Genomic DNA, 12,354 nt, shown 5'->3' on the forward strand with positions numbered 1-12,354 from the left:
GCAGCTCGCCCAACCTCCTCTAATGCCCTTAAGCGGATCCGAAAAACCTCGCTCTTCCCCATGTCTAACTTATATCCGGAAAACCAGCCTAATTCCTCGAAAATGTTCAGCCTCCCTCCCCCCCCCCCCGCCCCATACATCCCAGGGGGCCCGATATGGAAAGAAGAAGATTGTCTGCATATAGCGAAACACTGAGCTCCGCCCCTCCCCCTTCACCCACGCAGTGTCCCTTTCTAATTCCTGTACACTCTAAGAGCCATTGCCAATGGCTCTTTCGCCAAAGCAAATAGCAACGGGGAGTATTGGCACCCCTGCCTTGTCCCACTGTGTAATGCAAATACCCCAAACTCACCACATTCGTCCTTACACTCACTATCGGTGCCCTATACAACAACTGGACCCAACACACAAGCCCCAGCCCAAAACCGAACCATCCCAGTACTTCCACAGATATTCCCATTGTACCCGATCAAAGGCCATTTCAGTGTCCATAGTGACCACCACCTCCACATTCTGCCCCCCTGAGAGCACCATTATCACATTCAATAAACGTTTAATATTCGCCTAACGGATGCCTCCCCCTGTACTAACCCCTCCTGGTCTTCCCCTATCACCCCCAAAACACTGGACTCAATACACGAGTCCAAGACCTTTCCCAACAGCTTGGCATCCGCATTTAGCAACGGTATCGGCGGTAGGGCCGAAACTGCTCCGGATCGCTATCCTTCTTCAAAATTAAGGCTATTGACTCTTGCGATTATGTAACGGGATGCTCCCCCTTCTCTCTAACCTCATTGTATGTCCTTACCAGCAGGAGCCACAGACACCCCCGAAAACCTTTTATAAAATTCTACCAGGAACCCATCTAGGCTCGGGGCTTTCCCGAACTGCATCACCACCATACCCTCGAACACGTCCACCAGTCCAGTGGATTCCCCAGCCCCTGAGCCAGGTCCTCCTCCACCTTGGGGTACTCCAGCCCGTCCAGACATCGCCGCATTCCCTTTCACCAGCCAACGGCTCCTATTCATATAACCTCTTATAAATTCCTCAAAAAACTCCATTCACCCCCACCGGATTCAAGACTACTCTTCCCCTCTCATCCTTCACATCTCCGATCTCCCTTGTCGCCTTATGCTACCTGATTTGGTGACCCAGCATTCTACTCACCATCTCCCGATATTCATTCACTGCCCCACCTCCCGGCCCTCCGTAACTGTCGGAACTTCCCACTGCCGTCCCCGTATACACCAACCTGAACTCCATCTGGTGTATCTGAGGTTCCTTCAAACACCAGCCTCAGGATCCTCCGAGTGCCTCCTTTCCACCCGCGGGATCACATACACCAGCCTAGCCATCCCTGCCCATTTCATCCGATCCCTCTGCACCGGAATCGATATAAACACGTCTGTCTTAAGCACTTCCCATAACACGGCGATCGAAACCTCAACCATGTCATCAGCTCCATATACCCTGAATGGCGGCCCTCACTCACCCGCACACCTCTTCATTTGCTAGGCATCAGACGTGTAATCTCCGTTGCGGGTGCTGCCTCACCTCCCCCCACCCGTCCATTTGCAAGTCAACCCAATGTGGCGCTTGGTCTGAGACCATAAACACCGAATACCTCGACTCCTATACCCCGCCAGGAGTCTTATCCATCATTAAATTATCGATCTGTGAGCACACCCTGTGCACATGGGAGAAGTATGAAAATTCCTTCATCCTCAGCCTCCCAAACCTTCATGTGTCGAAGGCGCACCCCCCCCCCCCCCCCGCGCCCCCTTCCGCCATGAAATTAATGAACCACTTCAGTTCCTTCGCCAACGCCCACACCCTTCTAGACCCGGGACTCGAGCGATCCAGTCTCGGCTCGATAATCATAAGTCTCCCCCAACCCGCATAATCAGTCGGTCCGAGTCCAGGTCCGGAATCTCACCAAACACCGCCTCATGAATTCGACATCGTCCCAGATTGCGGCATAAACATTCAACAGGACTCCTGCCATCCTCTCCAATTTCCACCTCAGCATTATAAGCCTTCCTCCCGAGTCTGCTGATATATTACCCACCTCAAATGTCACCCTCTTATTTATCAGCAACGCCCCACCCCCGTATCCCCCCCGCATATTCATGTCCAACCCTTGGTGAAAAACATGCCCTACCCACCCTTTCCTTTGCTGAGTCTGGCCCCGATATTCAAATGCATTTCCTGTACCAATGCTACATCCACCTTTAAGCTCATCAGGTACACAAACATGCATGACCACTTGACTGGCCAATTCAACCCTCTCACGTTCCATGTAAACAGCCTGGTCGATGGCTGCCCTACTCCCCTCCGCTGCCGATCAACTATAACCCTTCTTGGGCCAGCCCCTGCGCGCGTCACGCGACCCTCCCGGCTCGCCCGCAGTCACCAACTCCCTCCTTATTGCACATCAACATCCTCACCCTCGTCAGCAATCCCGCTCCCACAAACTAAACAACAACCCGATCCCCCTTAAACATTTGCTCACCCCCCAACGCGCTCCCGTGAAATACCTCGCCCAGCTAGCCCGGTAGCCCCTGCCCATGGTGCGAAGCATTCTATCCCTCCAGCTCCCAACCCCACCCCATTGATTCCGCGCTGGTTCAGCATCCGAAACTTCACTCCCTGCTTAAAGAGGACAGCCTTGACACAGTTGAACCCAACTCTCCTCCTCGCCAGCTCCGCACACAGGTGCTGGTATAGCGGGAGTTCTGTACCCTCCCAGGTACCTCTGCACGTCTTCCCGGCCCTCCATATCATCTCTTTATCTAAGACCCGGTGTAACATCACCACCATCGCTCTCGGCGACGCGTTCGCCTGCAGTTCCTAATCCGCGCCCTAAGCGCCCGATGGACCTTCAGGGGCCGATCGAAGGCCCCTCCCCCATTAGCTGCTCCAACATTTTGGCTCGACCACTCTGTCGATGCCCTCTGGCCTCCCAAATATTCTCAAAGTTTGACTCCGAAAGCGGTTCTCGAAATCCTCCACCTTCTCCTTGAGCCACTTCTGTGTCTCCATCAGCATCCCAATTTCAACCGCCAATGAGATAGGCCGCTCCTCACGCTCCCCCACCGCCTCCTCCACCTTCAGGAATGCCAGCCTCAGGTGCACACGGTAGATCCCCACCTTCAGCGGGTCTACCATCTTTGCCACGTCCTCCTGAGCCTCCCTCCCCTGCTGACTGAAGGTTTCGTTCGGAAAGTCCACCAAATGCTCTGTCAACCATTGGGCTAGGAGAGCTGATCCCTTGCTGTCCACCCTCATTCCCTGAGTGCACGAAGAGATTCTTGTTCTTGCAGCTCCTTTCTTCTGAACCTACTTCTGGTCCACGAGTCCATTCACGGACCACCTCGGTGGAATGTATCCTTCCTCTACTACCTCTACACCTGTTGTCCTTCAAAGAATCCAACCGGCAACCAAGGAAAAGGAGCAAAAGAACTACCTTGTGCAGGATGTGTGAACCGTCCATGGCCGCCAAAGGATTTTCCACACTCCGATTAATTGACGACAGCCCCGCGTTTAACACCATAACAACGTTCCAAACCATGGATTTGGCTCCTCACTCTGCAAATGGAGCTTCTACTGATTGACCCATAGCACACAATCAGTAACGGTAAACAACAACGCATCTTCTAGGTTAGTCCTCAGTACCGGGGCCCCGTGAGGCTACATACTTAGCCTCCTACAATACTTCCTATACACACACGACTGTGTGACAAAATTTTGCTCCAATTCCATCTACAACTTTTCTGATGACACGACTGTAGTGGGTCGGATCTCGAACAATGGTGAGTCAGAGCGCAGGAGGTAAATAGAGAACATAGTGGAGTGGTTCAACGACAACAATATCAGCAAAACTAAGGAGATGGTCATTGACTTAATGAAACAAAGTATCGTACACACTCCTGTCTGCATCAATGGTGCCGAGGTGGAGATGACTGACAGCTTCAAATTCCTTGGTGTGCATATCACCAACAATGTGGCCTGGCCCAGCCATGTTGATGCGGCAACCATTAAAGCACAACAGCGCCTATACTTCCTCGGGATACTAAGGCAGTTCAGCATGTCCACATTGACTCTTACCAATTTTTACAGATGCACCATAGAAAGCGTCCGATCTGGCATCATCACAGCCTAGTATGGCAACTGCTCGGCCCAAGACCGTGCGGAAATACAGAGAGTCGTGAACACAGCCCAGTCCATCGTGCGAAACTGACTGCTATCCATTCACTCTGTCTCAACCTCCCACTTCCTTTGGAAAGGGGGAAGCACGATCAAAGACCCCTGCCACTCGACTTATTCTCAATTCCAACTTCTTCCACAGGCAGGCGATACAAAATTCTGAGATCGCACACTAACGGATTCAAAAACATCTTCATTCGCATTGTTGCCAGTCTCCTAAATAACCCTCATATAGACTGAACTGACCTCTCCACGCAGCTTCTCTGCTGAGTAGTACTACACTACTGTCTGCTTCACCCGATGTCTGTGTTAATGCATTTACATTGAGCATTTATTGTGTGTCCTATGTTTTGTCATGTATTGAATGTTCTGTCTGGACTGTACGCAGAAAAATCATTTTTCCTGTAGTTCGGTACACGGGATAATAAATCAGATCCAATCAAAATCAACAGGAAAGGACACAGCACCAATCCGTGGGGAACACCATTGGACTCAGGCTTCCAGTCACAAAAACAACATGAGACCATCACCCTGTGCCTCCTGTCCTCAAGTTAGTTTTTTGTCCATGGTGCTAAATTTCCCTGGATCCCTTGTGCTCTACATCAGCATACTGTCATATCGCTGGGAGTGCCCAGACTCTACCATTATTCCTTGTGAAGTTACACAAACATTCCTAGCCATGACCCTGCATTATTAAACGAAAATGGTTAGTCTCATAGATGGAAAAGATTCACGGTCGTGGTCATACAGTGAGCTTGTAATTAGATAGGTTCAAGATATGATGCAAGAAATGCCTGTGCGTTAAAGCATGGGAATAGGTCGCCAGCGATTATTTAATAATTAACCAATGATTATTGAATATCAGATATATCTGCGGTCTCTTACTCATTGGGAACATTAATTTTAAATGCAATAGAGTGAATACATTGTGGAGGCGAGCTGCAGTGATGCTGAGGGTCATGTCCTTGGCTCGACATATATTAAAGCAGGAAAATTTGGATATTGTATCAATCATAATAAAAGTGATAATTTAACAAAGCTTTTCAACTTCGGGAATAGGGTCACATTATTGTATTGTGTTTGTTAGCCAGTGACACTGGCGATCGACAGAGAATCCTTACACGTAGATGTGCAGAAAGGTTAGCAGAAACCTCTTTGTGCCAAGATTTGTTTGAGCATGGAATATTTTGTCTCACAGTATGGTCAAGGGAAGAATAGGAGAGCTTTTGAAGCCAGCATATGAAATGTGTATGGAGAATGAGGGACGCAAGTTTGGGATATTTTGAGTGATTTCTCAAAAGTTCGAGAACTGATCGAGTGGATGAAATGACCTGCAGTGATTCAATACAGTTCTATTCGTTTCGTATGGCCCTTCAATTCCGACATTATTTCTCTTTATAACTTTCCAGATTAGCAACATGCCGACGGGACATCTACGAAACATTTTATTAAAGACAAGCGTGCAGCAAGTTAGATCACCAGGGATGCAACAGTCACCATGCCGTACAAGTTAACCCTGTCTGCATGGCCTCTTCCATCGCATAATTATTCACCCTTGTTTGATGTCGAACGTTGCCCACGACCATAAGACTGGAACATGTGGAAGAACAAGTAGGCTATTCGGCCCGTCGTGGTGCTCCTCCATTCGGAGGTATCGTGGACATTTGCTGGCAGCGGAATTCTCTTGTCTCATCGGAAGAGACCCCTCCCCACCTTCATCCCCCTCATATCCCCGGGTTTTGCGACGGTGTGGTATATCTTCAATGGGAAAACCCATTCCTCGCGGGAGGAGCAGCGCATGCCTCTGACAACAAACAGGTGCTGCCACCCGCCACCCAGAAACGGCGGAAAGCTGGAAGATCCCATCCAATGACTGACCTGAACAAGGACTGGATTCTCTGATCAGCCAGCCGCGTAGTTCTCTGCATCACTGTATGTATTTCCGAATGAAATAGAGAGGTTTCTAGACTCTCAATGTGTCAAGGGGAATGGACAGAGCGAGGGAATATGATGTTAAAATAGGGAATCAACGATGATCGCAATAAATAGCGAAATAGGCTACAAGGGGCAAGCGGCCTATTCCTGCTTCTATTTTCTGTGTTTCTACTTGGAACCTTTTGCATTGGTTGTAAACTTCATATTTTCATGCCTATTTTGGGAAAGAGGATACTTTTTAATTAAATTCTTGCTAACAATCTAATATTGATACTCTCTAATAGTGTTCTGCTGGAGGAAGAATCCTTCCCAAAAATCGACTGAAATGAAAGGCTGGTACATGTTTCTACAATTGGTAAATATTTATAAGGTGGTGGCACTGGAAATGTATGAGTACCTAGAAAATTTAGGGCCAGAGGGCACAATCTCAGAGTAAGGGCCACACATCTGAGACCGAGATGAGATGGAATTTCTTCCAGCAGAGGCCAATGAGTCTGTGGAATCGTTTACCGCAGAGAGCTGTGGAGGATGAGTTATTCATTAATTTTGTTCACGGCAGAGATACATTTATTTTCAATCAGTAACGGAATCAAAGGATAGGGGATAAGGCAGGAAAGTGGAGTTGAGGATTATGGTATGGATTCTCTGTTCCGCCAGCAGCCCGCCCCTTCCCGTGGGTGTCCAGGCAGCATGGGATGGCTTCATTGGGAATTTCCACTGACGACCACGGCCTTCATTGGTAGGAATTCCATGGGTGAGATTCTCTTTCCCAACAGCACCATTTTCCGGTGCGGCATGCCCCCGCCATCAGCAGGATGTTCTGGTCCAATAGCCGATCAATGGGGTTTCTCTGAGGTGGAGGATCCCGCCGACGGAGAATCACACAGGTTTACCACTCTCTGAGTCAAAGGCGACACGGTAGCACAGTGGTTAGCACAGTTGTTTCACAGCTCCATGGTTCCAGTTTCGATTCCTGGCCTGGGTCACTTTCTGTGTGGAGTCTGCACGTTCTCCCTGTGTCTGCGTGAGTTTCCTCCGGGTGCTCGGGTTTCCTCCCACAGTCTAAAGTTGTGCAGGTTATCTAGATTGGCCGTGATAGATTGGCCTCAGTGTCTAAAAATGTTAGGTAGGCTTATTGGGACCCGGGGATAGGGTGGAGGTGTGAGCCTGAGTAAGGTGCTCTTTTAAAGGGCAGGTGCAGGTTCGATGGTCCGAATGGCCTCCTGCACTGTAAATTGTATGATTCTAAATGTATCCAGCTCGGGCCTAAATGGTCCACGCCCAATCCTGAGACTCTGACCCCTTGTCTGGAACCCTGCCCCGTCCCCTAGCCAGAGGAAACATAATCTCTGCATTGACTCTGCCCAGTCCTCTGAGAATGTATAGGTTTCAATGACATAACCGCTCATTCTTCCAAATTTCAGTGAATACGGGCCCAGTCAACTCAAACTCTCCTCAGATGGAAATCCTCCCATCCCAAAAATCATTCTGATGAAGCTATGCTGTGCTCCGGCTGTGTCAAATATGTCGTTTCCTAGTTAAGGGTCTAAAACTGCACACAGTATTCCAGGTCTGATCTCACCAAAGCCCCGTAAATCTGCATTGACATATTCGTACTCAAGTCTTCTTGCAATGAAGGTCAACCTATCATGTCCCTTATTAACTGCTTGCTCTCGCTTCTCGCTTGCTTTGAATGACTGGTGCACTCGGACACCCAGGTCCATTTTACCTCAACATATCCCAATCTATCACCATTTAAATAACACTCTACCGTTCTGTTTTCCGTCCAAGTGGATAACTTCACAGTTCTCCACACGGTACTGCATCCGTAATGTATTTGCCACTCACACAACTTGTCTAAATCACCTTGAAGCATCTTAACATCCTCCACAGCTCTCACGTTCCCACAAATGTTCATGTTGACAACAAACTTGGATATCTAGTTTTTGCTTCCCACATCCAATTCATTGATGCATCTTGTGAATAGTTGGGATCCAAGTACTCATCCCTGTGGGACCCCACTGATCACTGCCAGTTACTTCAAAAAATTCCAGTTTATTCCGACTCTTTGTTTCATATCTGTTAAAAATTTGCAACCCATGCCAAGTTAAAATAAATAATATAGAGGCATGTAAGGGGGAACGAGAGAAGCATATGAGGGAGAAGCAAAATAAGGAACACGGTAATAAATTCCGGTCAGGAAAGCTGGGTGAACGCTCGATTGACTTATAATCAGTTGAGACGAATGCGTCCATAAGATGATAGCATATGGTGGAGGAAGTTAACAGAAGCGTATATTTTACCCTTCACAAGTTTATTCGTCAAACAGCTCAGTGGACACAAAGACTGGTTATTTCTGCACCGAATACTCTATGTGATGCCACAAAGTGTTAGGAAATCGCCACTTATGTCAGTTCACATTTGTTTGCCGCCTGGAATATATGACCCTGAATTACTCTTCCCAATTTTATGTGGTTTACCACTACATCTACATTTAAACACACCTTGGTCGCCGCCGTCCGCGTGAGCACGCACTCCATAAGTCTCTCTTTTCTGCTCAGATTATTTCGTGAACTGCCTTTCACTAGTTTTTGCTACCGCCCTGCTAGACATGCTGGAAAATCAAACACTTGGTATTAACCCTTAGCATCGCACCCAGATAATATTTTGAATCTATCTTGTTTCCTATTTGCTTTCAAATGCACGAACACACTTTTCTTCCACATTCCAAAAATGTTATAAACGCCTTTCATTTGTCAACGCCGGCATTGCGATATTTAAGAGTTGATCTTTCTAGCGGCATACTGGTGGTTACTGGGATATTATGAAGGCACTTGCATAGGAGCACAAAATGCACAATGCTTTGACCCTGCATGTCCGATCGAATTGTGATATCAAATCCAATTTCCTCCAATTAAACTGGTACTGGGGAGATCTCCGTATTATGTTATATTTATAGAATAACTGGGTCCGGTACAGAATATAAATATGGATAATCATTGAGTTACAATCCAGATGTGAAACCTAATTAGTTAAACACAAAAATAATTAAGATGACAGGGCATGTGATGCATTGCGGATGTAGCATGTTGGAATTGATGGATACAGTGTGATCAATGGAAACATAAGTGTAGTGATGTTGAGTTCGATGATAGTACATGGTGGAGGAATGAGACAGAAGCGTATATTTTTCATTTCACAAGTTTATTCTTCAAACATGTCAGTGCAGGAACAACCTGGCCTGGACGAGGGAAGTGGATGTACCATTGCCAAGTTTGCGAATACAATAACATTGGAAGCAAGTGGTGAGGATGACAGTCTACAGAGGGATATGGACAGGTTAGGTGAGTGGGCAAAAACTTGGCAGATCGAATGCAACATAGGAAAATGGGAGCTATGCACTTTTGTAGGAATATTAAAGGAGTTGAATACTATTTAAATAGAGAAATGCTGCAGAAAGCTGCAGAACAGAGACATTTGGGGATTCACATTCGTAAGTCACACAAAGCTGGCATACACATTCAGCAGGCAAGTAGGAAGGAAAATGGTATGTTTGAATTTATTTCAAAGGGATTGGAGCACAGAAATAAGTCATTCTTGCTACAATATAACAAGGCACTAATTACACCATACCTGGAATATTGTGTATAATTTTGCTTCCCTTATCTAAGGAAAGATACACTGGCATTGGAGGGCGTCCAGAGAAATTTCACTGGGTTGATCCCGCATACAGAGGGATTTTCTTTTGAGGAGATGTTCAGTAGATTGGGCCTATACGCATTGGTGTTTAGAAGATTGCGAGGCAACCTTATTGAGACATATGGGATTCCCAGTGGGCTTGACAGGATAGATGTTAAAAGGATGTTTCTTATTGAGAGAGAGTCTCGGACCAGAGGGAATGATCGCAGAGCAAGGAGTCTTCCATTCAAGACAAAAAATGAGGAGTACTTTCTTCTGTTAGAGGGTAGTGAATCTGCGTAATTCTTTCCCGCATAGATCTGCAGAGGCTGGGTCGTTGAGTATGTTAAAGGCTGAGATTGACCAATGTTTAATCAGTAACGCGATAAGGTGGGACAGCGGGATTGAGGGTTATCCCATCATATCATTCATGATCTCATTGAATCGTGGAGCTAACTCAATGGGCCGAATGGTCTATGTCTGCTCTCATGCTATATCGCTACCATCAGTTCAGCAATCACATTTCAGTTAAGCAAACAATTGCAGCGAAGCATGATTAATGGTTTGTTTTGTATCCACATTCCTTGATAATTAGTTTTCAAAAACGTTGGCTGTCTGGGGAGGCGAACGTTTTTGGATGGGAGGTGCATGAGTTGGCGAAGCTTGATCGGTTACATTTATTGTAAAAGGAAGAGTTTGTTATAGCAAGCGTTGCAGTAAGGCTTGTCCTTGTTCTCCTTGAAGACACCGTGACTGAGCTGCTTTAGGCAGAAGGTGCAAGCAAAGTGCTCCGGGTGGAATCTCATCCCATGGCTGTAATGCAGCGTCCATTGATGGGCTTTTGGCAATCATTGCACAATGACCCCTGCCGCTAGTGATAGTTCAACTCGCAGTAGGGAATTCCACCGACCTGAAAGAAACTGCCGCTGAAAAATGGCGTGAGGCAATCCTAGATTGGAAACAAAACAAGGGAAACGTTATCATTTGACCGTGAAAGCCATTGCCATCACTAAATTCAACATCCTCCGGGTGGGGGAGGGGCACCATTTAGCAGAAACTGAACCAGTCTAGTCATATGAAGACCATGTCTCCCAGAGTAGATCATAGGGCAGGACTTCTGTGGAGAGTAACTCACCTCCTGCCTCTCCAAGACCTATCATCTTTAAGACACAAGTCAAGAGCGCGATGGAATACTCTCCACTTGCCTGGATGAGTGCAGCTCCAAGAATACCAGAGAAGCTCAACACCATCCAGGACAACGCAGCCCCGCTTGATTTCACCCCTCCAGAAATATTCTGCCACCACCGTCATACAGTTCCCGCCGTGTGTACCATCTGCATTATCTACAAGAGTCCTCAACAGTGTTTTCACGTAGCACTTACATAGCAATAACCTGCTCACGGTTGCTCAGTTTGGGTTCCGGCAGGAGCACTCAACTCCGGACTTCGTCATAGTCTTTCTTCAAACATGGAGAAAGAGCTGAATGTCAGAGGTATAGTGAGAGTGATTGCCCTTGACATCAAAGCAGCATGTGACCGAGGTTGGCATCAAGCAGCCCTTGCTAAACCGCAGTCATTGGCGATCAGGGGGAAAGCTCTCCATTGGTGAGAGTCATACCTGGCACAAAGGAAACTGGTTGTGCAGCTGGAGGTCAATCATCTCAGCTGCGGGACATCACTGCAGGAGTTCCTCAGGGTAGTGTCCTGGACGCAACCATCTTCAGCTGCTTCAATAATGACCTCCCTTCCATCATAGGGTCAAAAGTGGTAGTGTTTGCGGATGACTGCACAATGTTCAAAACCATTGGGACGTGGACGTCGCTGATTAGGCCAGGATTTATTGCCCAACTCTTGTTACCCTTTAGAATGTGGTGCTTAGTTGCCCTCTTGAACCGCTGCAGTCCTTAGGTTGTAGGTCTATCCACCAGACTAGGAGGGCGGGAGTCACATGTAGACCAGACCAGGTAAGGACGGCAGATTTCCTTCATTAAAAGACGTCAGCGAACAAGATGGTTCTTATGACAATGAGCAATGGTTTCGTGGTCTTTGTTAGACTTTTAATTACCGATTTTTTAATGGAATTCAAATTTCACCATCTGCTGTGACAGGATTGTTCTAATGCTCTCGGGTCTGGGGCCAATCCCCACCACGGCAGATGGTGGAATTGGAATTCAATGCATCTGTAGAATTGATGATGACCATAAAACAATTTAAAATACCCATTTGGTTCTCTATTGTTCTTTATGGAAGGAGTCCATCTCCACAGCAATGTAGTCGACTCTGAAACGGCCCAGCAAGCCATTCCATTCAAGCGCAACACAGGTATGGGAAATAAAGGGTGTATCAGCCAGTGGTGCTCATCCCATGAAGGAATACATAGAAACGTAGAAAACAGGAGCAGGGGAGGCCATTCGGCCCTTCGAGACTGCTTCGATTTTCATTAAGATCATAGCTGATCATCCAACTCACTCGCCTAATCCCGCTTTCCCCCACATTATTTGATCCCCTTCGCCCAAAGTGCTATATCCAACTG

The 12,354-nt window shown here is 47.2% G+C and overlaps 1 pseudogene; it reads right to left on the reverse strand.

The window, feature by feature from the left end:
- Window positions 1–10,499: 10,499 nt before the first annotated feature.
- Window positions 10,500–12,354, reverse strand: part of LOC140411395 (leupaxin-like) — a 151,235-nt pseudogene continuing 149,380 nt past the window's right edge.

The sequence above is a fragment of the Scyliorhinus torazame genome, chromosome 4 (genome assembly GCF_047496885.1).
Source record: "Scyliorhinus torazame isolate Kashiwa2021f chromosome 4, sScyTor2.1, whole genome shotgun sequence".
Lineage (NCBI taxonomy): Eukaryota > Metazoa > Chordata > Chondrichthyes > Carcharhiniformes > Scyliorhinidae > Scyliorhinus > Scyliorhinus torazame.